The sequence below is a fragment of the Gracilinanus agilis genome, chromosome 6 (genome assembly GCF_016433145.1).
Source record: "Gracilinanus agilis isolate LMUSP501 chromosome 6, AgileGrace, whole genome shotgun sequence".
Lineage (NCBI taxonomy): Eukaryota > Metazoa > Chordata > Mammalia > Didelphimorphia > Didelphidae > Gracilinanus > Gracilinanus agilis.
The window spans coordinates 11460266-11470927 of NC_058135.1; the positions used below are offsets into that span (position 1 = coordinate 11460266).

The 10662-nt window shown below is 43.2% G+C and overlaps 1 protein-coding gene across 1 annotated transcript in view; it reads left to right on the forward strand.

Annotated features, from left to right (window-relative positions):
- The first annotated feature begins 9995 nt into the window (after window positions 1-9995).
- The window catches only part of LOC123251800 (protein transport protein Sec24D-like), a 41501-nt gene continuing 40834 nt past the window's right edge, over window positions 9996-10662 (forward strand). Inside the window, exon 1 of the mRNA XM_044681114.1 lies at window positions 9996-10049. The gene's annotated coding sequence lies outside the window, so the exon portion shown is untranslated. The remainder of the gene's footprint in view (window positions 10050-10662) is intronic.

Consider the following 10662-nt stretch of genomic DNA (forward strand, 5'->3'; position numbering starts at 1 on the left):
ATAAAACCACAGGGCAATGGGAGGACTTATTCTACTCTTATCTAAGTGATCTAACAGGCAGGGCCCAAGGAGCAGTGGAGTCTCTAGAAGGCTGAATCGATCCTGGTGCCAGCCAGACTTGAATCAGCACAGCTATGGATCAGAGAGGTGTCTTTAAGGGTTCTCTCAGCTTTCTAAAGAGGTTCACAGGATGCCGAAATCCTAGGTGGTCCAAGATATCCAAGAAGAAAGAGTGTGCTTGAGAAACTGTCTACCAGGTCCCAAACTTCTCTTCTTGATGCTGCTCTGTTATTGCTGGAAATCCACCTCCACTCATGATCCCAAGGAAATCAGGAAGCAGGGTCTGATATCTCCCTGGGCTGGCAACAGTTCACCCACCACTAATGGAGTCCTCTCTCAGGGCACACACACTTCCCCCTCCTTCATTCTATCCTAGAATGCTTCAGCTCCAGCCTGCTAGATGAACCTTAATTCTTAATCAATAACTAATCTTCCTCACAACAGACTGGAGGTCCTAGGTTCAAATCTGACCTCAGACACCTCTCAGCTGTGTGACCCTTGGCAAGTCACTTGACCCCCATTGCCTACCCTTACCACTCTTCTGCCTTGAAGCCAATTCACAGTATTAACTCCAAGATGGAAGGTAAGGGTTTAAGAAAAAATTTACCTATATAGTCCCATACCTATCAAACTACCAAAAAACTTTTTTACTGAACTAGAAAAAACTATAACAAGGTTCATTTGGCAGAACAAAAGATCAAGAATATCAAGGGAAATAATGAAAAAAATGTGAAGGAAGGTGGCCTAGCAGGTTTTTTTGGTTTTTTTTTTTATCCTGGGACTCCACTTCTAGGAGCATAGGGCCACAACTAGTAGGCAATGGGTCGCTCAGGGTCACCCAGCTGGGAAGTGTCTGAGCCCGGATTTGAACCTAGGACCTTTCGTCTCTAGGCCTGGCTCTCAATCCACTGAGCTAGCCCAGCTGCCCCTACTTTAGGTTGCAGTTTCTTTAGCAGATGTAGTTTTTACAGGGTGGAGTTGCTAGCCCCACACCCAACCCTCCTCCTTTTTCATCCGGGCTAGGGACCGTCCTTAGCCCAGGAGTGGTAAGGGTGGGCAATAGGGGTCAAGTGACTTGCCCAAGGTCACACAGCTGGAAGTGTCTGAGGCCGGACTTGAACCTAGGACCTCCAGTCTCTAGGCCTGGCTCTCAATCCACTGAGCCACCCAGCTGCCCCTAGCAGTACCAGATATTAAATTATACTATAAAGCAGAGGTCATCAAAATGATATGGTACTGACTAAGAGACAAAAGGGAGGATCAGTGGAATAGACTTGGGGTAAGTGATGTCAGCAAGACTGTCTGTGATAAACCCAAAGAGCCCAACTTTTGGGACAAAAATCCACTATTTGACAAAAACTGTTGGGAAAATTGGAAAACAATATGGGAGAGATTAGGTTTAGATCAACATCTCACACCTTACACCAAGATAAATTCAGAATGGGTGAATGACTTGAATATAAAGAAGGAAACTATAAGAAAATTAGGTGAATGTAGAATAATATACCTGTCAGATCTATGGGAAAGGGAAAAATTTTAAACCAAGCAAGAGTTAAAAAAAATTAAAAAATGTAAAATAAATAATTTTGATTATATTAAATTAAAATTTTTTGTACAAACAAAAACAATGCAACCAAAATCAGAAGGAAAACTACAAACTGGGAAAAAATCTTTATAACAAAAAACTCTGACAGAGGTCTAATTACTCAAATATACAAGGAGCTAAATCAATTGTATAAAAAAATCAAGCCATTCCCCAACTGATAAATGGGCAAGGGACATGAATAGGCAATTTTCAGATAAAGAAATCAAAACTATCAATAAGCACATGAGAAAGTGCTCTAAATCTCTAATAATTAGAGAAATGCAAATCAAAAGAAATCTGAGGTACCACCTCACACCTAGCAGATTGGCTAACATGACAGCAAAGGAAAGTAGTGGATATTGGAGGGGATATGGCAAAATTGGGGCATTAATGCATTACTGGTGGAGTTGTGAATTGATCTAACCATTCTGGATGGCAATTTGGAACTATGCCCAAAGAGAGCTAAAAGACTGTCTGCCCTTTTATCCAGCCATACCATTGCTAGATTTGTACCCCAAAGAGATCATAGATAAACAGACTTGTACAAAAATATTTAAAGCCACGCTTTTTGTGGTGGCAAAAAACTGGAAAACAAGGGTATGCCCTTTAATTGAGGAATGGCTGAACAAATTGTGGTATATGCTGGTGATGGAATACTATTGTGCTAAAAGGAATAATAAACTGGAAGAGTTCCAGGTGAACTGGAAAGACCTCCAGGAATTGATGCAGAGTGAAAGGAGCGGAGCCAAAAGAACATTGTACACAGAGACTGATACACTGTGGTAAAATCGAATGTAATGGACTTCTGTCCTGGCAGCAATGCAATGACCCAGGACAATTCTGAGGGATTAAGGGAAAGGAATGTTACCCCCATTCAGAGGAAGAACTACAGGAATGGAAACATAGAAGTAAAACAACCGCTTGAACACATAGGTTGATGCAGACATGGTTGGGGTGTAGACACTAAATGACCACACCAATGCAACTATCAATAATATGTAAATAAGTCTTGACTGATCACACAGGTTAAAACCAGTGGAAATGTGCATTGATATGGGGGAGGGGGTAAAGGGGAGGTGAATAGGAAAGTAAAATCAGGTATCATGTAACCATGAAAATTTTTTCTAAAAAAATAAAATATTTAAATCTGAAAAAAAATAAAAAGATTGGGAAGAAAAACTATAGGCTTCTTCTTCTCTTTATATTCTTTTTCTGAGCCTAAAGATATTTAATGGGAAAGAAAATTATTTTCTTTGCTGGACCAGGATGCAATGTGAACTCCTTTGACTGGCATTCAAAGTCCTCTCCAATCCCATCCCAACCTTCCTTTCTGGCCTTATTTTAGCAAGACTAACTTTCTCACTGCCAGTCAACAAGGGTGAATTAAATATTCCTTTGTGCCAGGCACTATGACAAGCCCTAAAGATACAAAGAGTAGCATAAATAGTCCTTGTCTCACAAGGAGCTTACATTATTTTCTTTTTTTTTTTAACACCTTGCCTTCTGCCCTGGAATCAGGACTGTGTATTGACTCTAAGGCAGTAGGGTGGTAAGGGCTAGGCATTGGGAGTTAAGTGACCTTCCCAGGCTCACATAGCCAGGAAGTTTATGAAGTCAAATTTGAACCCAGTACCCTTTTCCCCCATCTCTTGGCCTGGCCCTCAATCTACTGAGCCATCCAGATGCCCCCTCCCTCACCATGCTTACATTCTAATTAAGGAAACAGGTGAATTATGGTGTATATATAAGATAGAATATAATAGAAGGTAATTTTAGAGGGAAGGTACATGCAGTGTGGTGATGGTGGTGGGATCATCTTCATACCCTAAGAACAAGGTTTGTCCAGAGAAGGTACTTTCTAAATCTTTGCTGAAGGAAAATGAGTATTTATTGATTGTCAAAATTAGTCATTTTGTTTGACCCCCTATCCACTACTTCAGCTGTGTACTTGTTATGTTGATCTTAACAGAGATGTTTGGGAAGCTGAAGAGATGGCCTGAAACTAGAAACTTGCAGGACTCACTCCTCCCACACACACTGGCTAGAGTGAGTAGGGAGGAGTAGGTACTCCTTACTCTCACCCCTCCCACCAAGCAGTTGGAAATCAGTTGGAAATGGAGGCAGGACTGATGTCTTCTGGCAAGGCTTAGATGATGTTCACTTTCTCAATTTATATTCCCCACAGGTTTGACTAAGGGACAATATGAGAAGCTTGATGTCTTGTAGTTATCAGGGACAGATGGATCTAACTTATATGGGCTGGACAGCTGAAGGAAATTTAGCTGAAGTTGGATGGAAGTATTCCCAGAATAATAAACAGGCACTGCTCCCAAAAGATGAATTTTTTATTGATAAAAGAGGAAGGGGAACCAAGGTAAGGTGTTTCAAGGATTTGAATAAGATCTGGGAAGCCCTGAGCTGTTAGGCAAAGACTGCCCCTCCCCCCCAGGAGGGAGTGGCAGACTTTTTAACCAGCTTGCTCTCAAAGCCTATAATTATCACTTCTAATATCTAAATAACTAAATAACAATAGTGCTGTTGCTAGAAAGGTCTAGTTCAGCTAAACAGGCAAACTGCAAAGCAGAACTAAAATGGCTTTTTCCCCAAATGGCCTCCAAAGCAATCCCAAAACTAGGAACAGCTAGCAGAGTGACCTCCTCACTTCAACCCCCAGGAATCAACTGTCTAACTGCTTTCAAACTGTCCCCTCATCCAGAGTTCTTGGGGGGGTGGGGGGGTGGGGGGGATCCCCTGGAATTCTGTGTGAGGCTTGACCCTGTATCTTGCAGGAATTCCACCCTGCCATTTTCCATGTTACAGTACTGGAGAATGCTTAACAACCAGCTTTACAGGGAGGGGAAAAAAGCATGCCTGACACACTTTTAAGTTTGATCTACAGTATTAATATTTTCTCTATCACTTTCTTAAATGTAGGCAATCTAGAAAACAATAAATAAAACCCTGAATTATGATATTTCCTGATTTCTAAAGTGCAAAATGCTTACATTAATGAAAATTAATAATCAGCCCTCTAAAGTCAGTTTAAGTTCATTTCACCATACCCCTACACTATGAGAGTCCACTGATCCTGTTTTTCAAAATAGGGAGAAGCACTCAGACTTTACTGCTATAGGGAATTCCCAGGTGGGGAAACTCTCTCTACCAATTCAGGTTGACACTTTCTCTGCAACTTCTAATCTTAGAGTTGTCTAGGACATGAAGAGATTTACCCATATAACCTATAGTCTATCACAGAAGGGATCTAAACCCAGAATTTCCTACCCAATATACCAAGTTTCCTTTCATATTATTAACTTGGAAAACCACAGAATTACCAAGTAATCAATAAAATCAACTCTTTAATCAGGAATAGGGATAGGGTTCAAATATTTAGTCACCATGCAGAGTCAAATGTTAAATACCATACAAAACCAAAGGCCTTGAGACTCTGGGAACCCTACCCATGAGAGAAGACACCATATTAGATGCCAACTCCACCCTGGGAAAAGACATATAATACCCGATGCTTTCTCCAAAAAGGAAAGGAAATTGGGAGTCCTTATATCCTCTGGATAATTAATTAGGTATCACAAACAGGTTTGTAAACCTCTTTGCAGCCAGCACCTAGGATATTAATAAGCATCAGCAACAAATCAAAGCCAAAGGTCAAACTAAGAAATTGGGCTTCATGAGAGGAAAACCTTCACCCAATAGAGAAGCCTTCAAAACAAAAAGGTGCTTAACATTCAAACCAAACTAAGGGTACTTGGCACTGGGATTTCTCAAAAATAAGGGTAAACTGAGTCATCAAAAAATCCACTTTGACAATATCCTTCTTATCATAACCCACTTCCTTGTTTCTGCTTGATACACAATTTATTTCAATTTCAAAGTCACAATGGATTAAAACAAATTGAGATTAAATGACTTGCCCAGGGTCACACGACTAGGATGAGTTTGAGGCAATATTTGAACTCACATCTTCCTGACCCCAGACCCATCACTCTATCCACTGTGCCACCTATCTCTGAGCTCCATTATACCCAAGGTCAAATCCCAGCTGTGTGACCTTGGGTAAATCACTTCACTTTCTCCAGTCCTCTTTCTTTCCTTATCTATACAATGAAGAGTCTGCAGTGGATAATCTCCGAGGTTCCTTCCAGCTCAGATTATATTCACAACTCCCTACATAACTTTCTTTTCCAGAGTTCTGTCTCCTGAGCCCTGAACTCAGATAGTAATGATACTGTGTGTCTCATTACCAATGCTGTAAGCCTTATAGAATTAATTCAATTAAATTACATTCAGTAGCATTGATTAAGCCACATTTTGTATAAAACTCTTTTAATAAGCTAAACTGTTTCTTGGTTTAAGAATAAGGAATCCTTAAAGGGAAGGGAGCTATCAAACCTTTTTCCTACTGAACATTTTAAACATTTTAACCTGTGTAACTTTGGGCAAGTCATTTAACCTCAGTGTCTTGAGAAATTCTCTGAGAATGTAAGTCACAGAAGAATTGAATGTTTGCATTATGGAAAGAAATTTCCACACCAGAAGTTTGATGCACTGATGAAAATTCAGATAGAAATTTAAGAAATTACAATCATAAGTGATATAAAAACCCATAAGATCCAACCAAAAAAAATGACAGCAATAATTGCGAACTGGGTAGAAATGGAAGGAGTACCAGTCATGGTGACTAAAGAATTCAACTCCTTCCTCTGACATATTCCAGCTGGAATTCCGACTTTGGGACTTACTCCATGTGTGACCTTGGCCAAGATACCTAACCTCACTTGGCCCAAATTTCCTCATCTCTAAAACAAAGGAGATGGATTAGACCCCTGCATTTCCTCCCAGTTCACAATCTATGACCCTAAAACACAATTTTGTACTGGGCTTTCCTCACATATGGCCAGCAATACCCCTAGGAAAGAAAATAGATTTCATAAACTGCAGGTAAATGAATTGTATGCTAACTGAAAGCAAAATTCAAGAATGGTATGATAAATACATGGATTATGAACACTAAGAAAGGGAAACAGTGAGCATACAGAACCAGCATGGGTTCATTAAGACCAAATCATGCTAGACTAATTGAATTTCCTCTTTTTTTACATTGTTACTAGACAAGATATTAGCAGATTGCTCTAGGCATCATCTGTTTTGATTTTATCAAGACATTCCATATGATTTCTCTTTATGAACAAGATGGAGAAATTCAATATGGATGAGAGAGTAAAGTTAGTAGAGTAAAACTTGTAAGAAGTGTCAGGTTATCGATTAATAGATGATCAGTCTAGGGGGAGATGTGCCTTGATCCTGCCCTGTTAAATTTTTTTCAGTGTTAAATGTAGGAATAGGGACTGCATGGAGATATCCAGAGAACTCCTCTCCTACCTAAACCCTCTTGTAGCCCGACCTATTCTAAGGCCCAACAAGAACATTGACCTGCCTCAGTCCTCATTACATTGTTTTCACTAGGTGTTGGACATCCTTCTCAAGTGAATGCCGACCTCCTATCTGTGCATCTGTCTGAGGTGATCCAGAACCCTGCTCTCCACTCCAACAGCTGGCAATTTGAAACTATGCCCAAAGAGAGCTAAAAGACTGCCTGCCCTTTGATCCAGCCATACCACTGCTAGGTTTATACCCCAAAGAGATCATAAGGAAAAAGACATGTACAAAAATATTTATAGCCGAGTTCTTTGTGGTGGCAAAAAACTGGAAAACAAGTGTATGCCCTTCAATTGGGGGAATGGCTGAACAAATTGTGGTATCTGTTGGTGATGGAATACTATTGTGCTAAAAAGCATGACGAACTGGAGGAATTCCATGTGAACTGGAAAGACCTCCAGGAATTGATGTAGAGTGAAAGGAGAAAAACCAGGAGAACATTATACACAGAGACTGATATACTGTGGTAAAATTGAATGTAATGACTTCTGTACTAGCAGCAATCCAGGACAATTCTGAGGGACTTATGAAAAAGAATGCTATCCACATTCAGAGGAAGAACTACAGGAGTGGAAACACAGAAGAAAAACAACTGCTTGAACACACGGGATGATGGGAACATGACTGGGGATGTAGACTCTAAACAACCACCCCAGTGCAACTATCAACAATATGGGAATAGGTCTTGATCTTTACACATGTAAAAACCAGTGGAAATGCATGTCGGCTACAGGGGGTAGAGGAGAGAGAAAGAACGTGAATCATGTAACCATCTAAAATTTTTCTAAAAATAAAAATTTAAAACAAATAAATAAATAAATGAACTTGACCCTTGGATCCTGCTTCTTCAGTCTAGAATGTTGTAGAAACATTGGAACCCCTCCCATGGGGGCCTGCCACCCATTCAGAAGCCCAGTCTTCATTGAATATTGTTGCCAAGTCATTTTTAGATAGCTGCAGTGTGATGGTTAGAGCCCCAGATTTGGTCCAGAGGACTCCTGACTAAGTTGTGAGGATGCCACTCATTTCCTGAGCAATCTTGAGCCAATCTTAAAAATGAAAGGGTTGGCCTCCATGCCAGTGGGCTTGGGTTCCATGACTACAAAAGAAGTCTCCCTCCCCCACTCTATAGCTTCAGCCTTTCCTCTGAGATTATCTCTTATTCAAATTGTATTTAGCTTGCATAAACATGGTCACTTGCATGTTATCTCACTTTTAGACTATGAGATGCTCAAAGGTAGGAATCATTGGTTTGTCTGCCTTCATGACTTTCATAATTAGGCCATTGCCTGGCATATTTTTTGCTATTCAGTCATTTCCAATTCTTCATCTGAGGTTTTCTTGGCAAAGACACCAGAGTGGTGTGCCACCAGCTCATTTTACAGATGAGGAAACTGAGGCAAACAGGGTGAAGTGACTTTCCCAGGGTCACCTGGCTAGTAAGCATTTAAGGCTGACTCTAAGACCAATACTCTACCCATTGTACTACCTAGCTGCCTGGTACATAGTAAGCATTTAATTGATGCTTCTTATTGTTCAATTTCCTCCTCTGAAAAAATGAGGGGGTTTAATTAAAGTTCCTAGGTGAACATTCTCTCTCTTCTCAGGAGTAGTAACTTGTGCCTAGTGTTTGTGGAAACCATGGATTCTACCTTGGCTCTTCTTAGGTCTACACATGTTGCCCTTCCTTCTCTGAGTCTCCTCCTATAATGTCTCTTAGATAAAATTTGGGAAATGTAGAGTGCTCTCACTCAAGCCTGTCCTGAGGACAAAGCTCATACACAGAGGGAGAGCTCAAAGGGAACTTAAGAGAGCATTTAGTCCAACTTCCATTTCCTTTTCAGGAAACTGAGGCCCCACAAGAGGGAGGGACTTGCTCCAATCACGCAAGATCAGAGATTTTGAGCCAAAAGGATCCTGGGAGGCCATTGAGGCAGGCTTAATCCTTTTATACATGAGATAAGTGCTGCTCAGAAAAATTCAATGACTTGTCCAATGTCACATAAGTAGTAAGGAAACTGAGACATCATTTAGTGCAAACCCCTCATTTTACATGTGGGGAAACTTAGCTCTAGAGAGGTAGGAATTTGCTGAAAGTCAGTTAGGCAGCAGGCCAGGCTTTAAAGCCTGGTCTTCCTCCTTCCTGGCCTGGAGCTAGGTCCTCTGCTCTCCAGCCTAGTGGCCTTGTACATACCTGAAGGAAGAGAAGAAAAAGGAGGGAAGGGAAGGGATTGAGGGAGAGAGGGAGGAAGAAAGGAAGAAAGAAAGGGAGGGAGGGAAGAAAAGAGGGAGAGAGGGAAGGAGAAAGAGGAGGAAAATGGTGGTAGAGGGAGAAGGGTGAAAGAAGAGCAGGATGAAGAAGGAGGTAGAAGAGAAGAGGAGGAGGAAGAACAGGAGAAGAAAGGCAGGAGAGGGAGAGGGAGGAGAGGAGAGGGAAGGAGGAGGAGGGAGAAGGAGAAGGGAAGAGGAAGAGCAGAAGGAGAAAGGAGAGGGAGGGAGAAGGAGGAGGTGGCGGAGGAGGGAGAAGGAGGAGGTGGCGGAGGAGGAAGGACGGTTAGGCAGGGCGGACGACTGGCAAGCAGGGTAGGCGTGAGCTGCTGGGCCTAGCAGGGGCGGAGAAAGAGAAAAAGGAGGCTGCCTGGGCGGCCCGGGACAGAGCTCTCTAGCTCCCGTGATCGCTCCCTCGCTCTAGTTGGGCTGCAGCACTGGTAGGTCTCGGGCTCGCGCCTCGCGCGCACACGGCCTCTCCCGGTGGAGCCCTGGGAACGGGCGCGCGCGCGCTCTCCTGCAGCAGCGGCCTTAGGCAGGGCAGGCTTTGACGTGGCACTCTGAGCCCGGGCGGCGGGCGGGCCAGCGAGCCGTGGGGCTGGCGGGCAGGCGGGGGTGTGCGCGCGGCAGCTGCAGCGGCCGAGGAGCAGAACAGAGCCTAGCAGCCGTAGCCAGCCAGGTAGGCATCCCCGGCGGGACCCCTGCCCCACGCCGCGCCCTGTGTCCCGCCGCTCCCGCGAGCATCCTGGCATCCCGGGTCTCCAGTCCCTCTCCCGCTCTGGGGACCCCGCGTCCGGAGCCTTGTGAAGCTGCACGTACTTCCGAGGTCTCGGTGATCATCGGGTCCATCCCCATCTTGTTACTCATAGAGAAACTGAGGCCCAGAGATTTGACCAAGATCTAGCTGTCAGAGCTGGGATTCGAACCCAGGTCATTTTTCCCTGACAGCCAGGGAATCTTTCTCCTCCCCCCCACCCCTGCTTTTCCTTGAAATTTGAGGCTGTTGGAGTCATTGTCAAAATTGGGGCTTGTGGCTTTAATGCTGTGAGATCTGCTATGGAAACGATTGCGTGGCTTTGGGGATCCGTGGGGGCTAAGAAGCTCCACTTCCTCCCGGGGGCTCCGGAGCTCGAGACCACTTGTCTCCAAGGATTCCCTCTCGTTCTCTGCGGGTCTATTTCCCGCTGAGTCAGAGTACTCCGTGTTACCACTCTGCGTGTGTGTGTGTGTGTGTGTGTGTGAGAGAGAGAGAGAGAGAGAGAGAGAGAGAGAGAGAGAGAGAGAGAGAGAGA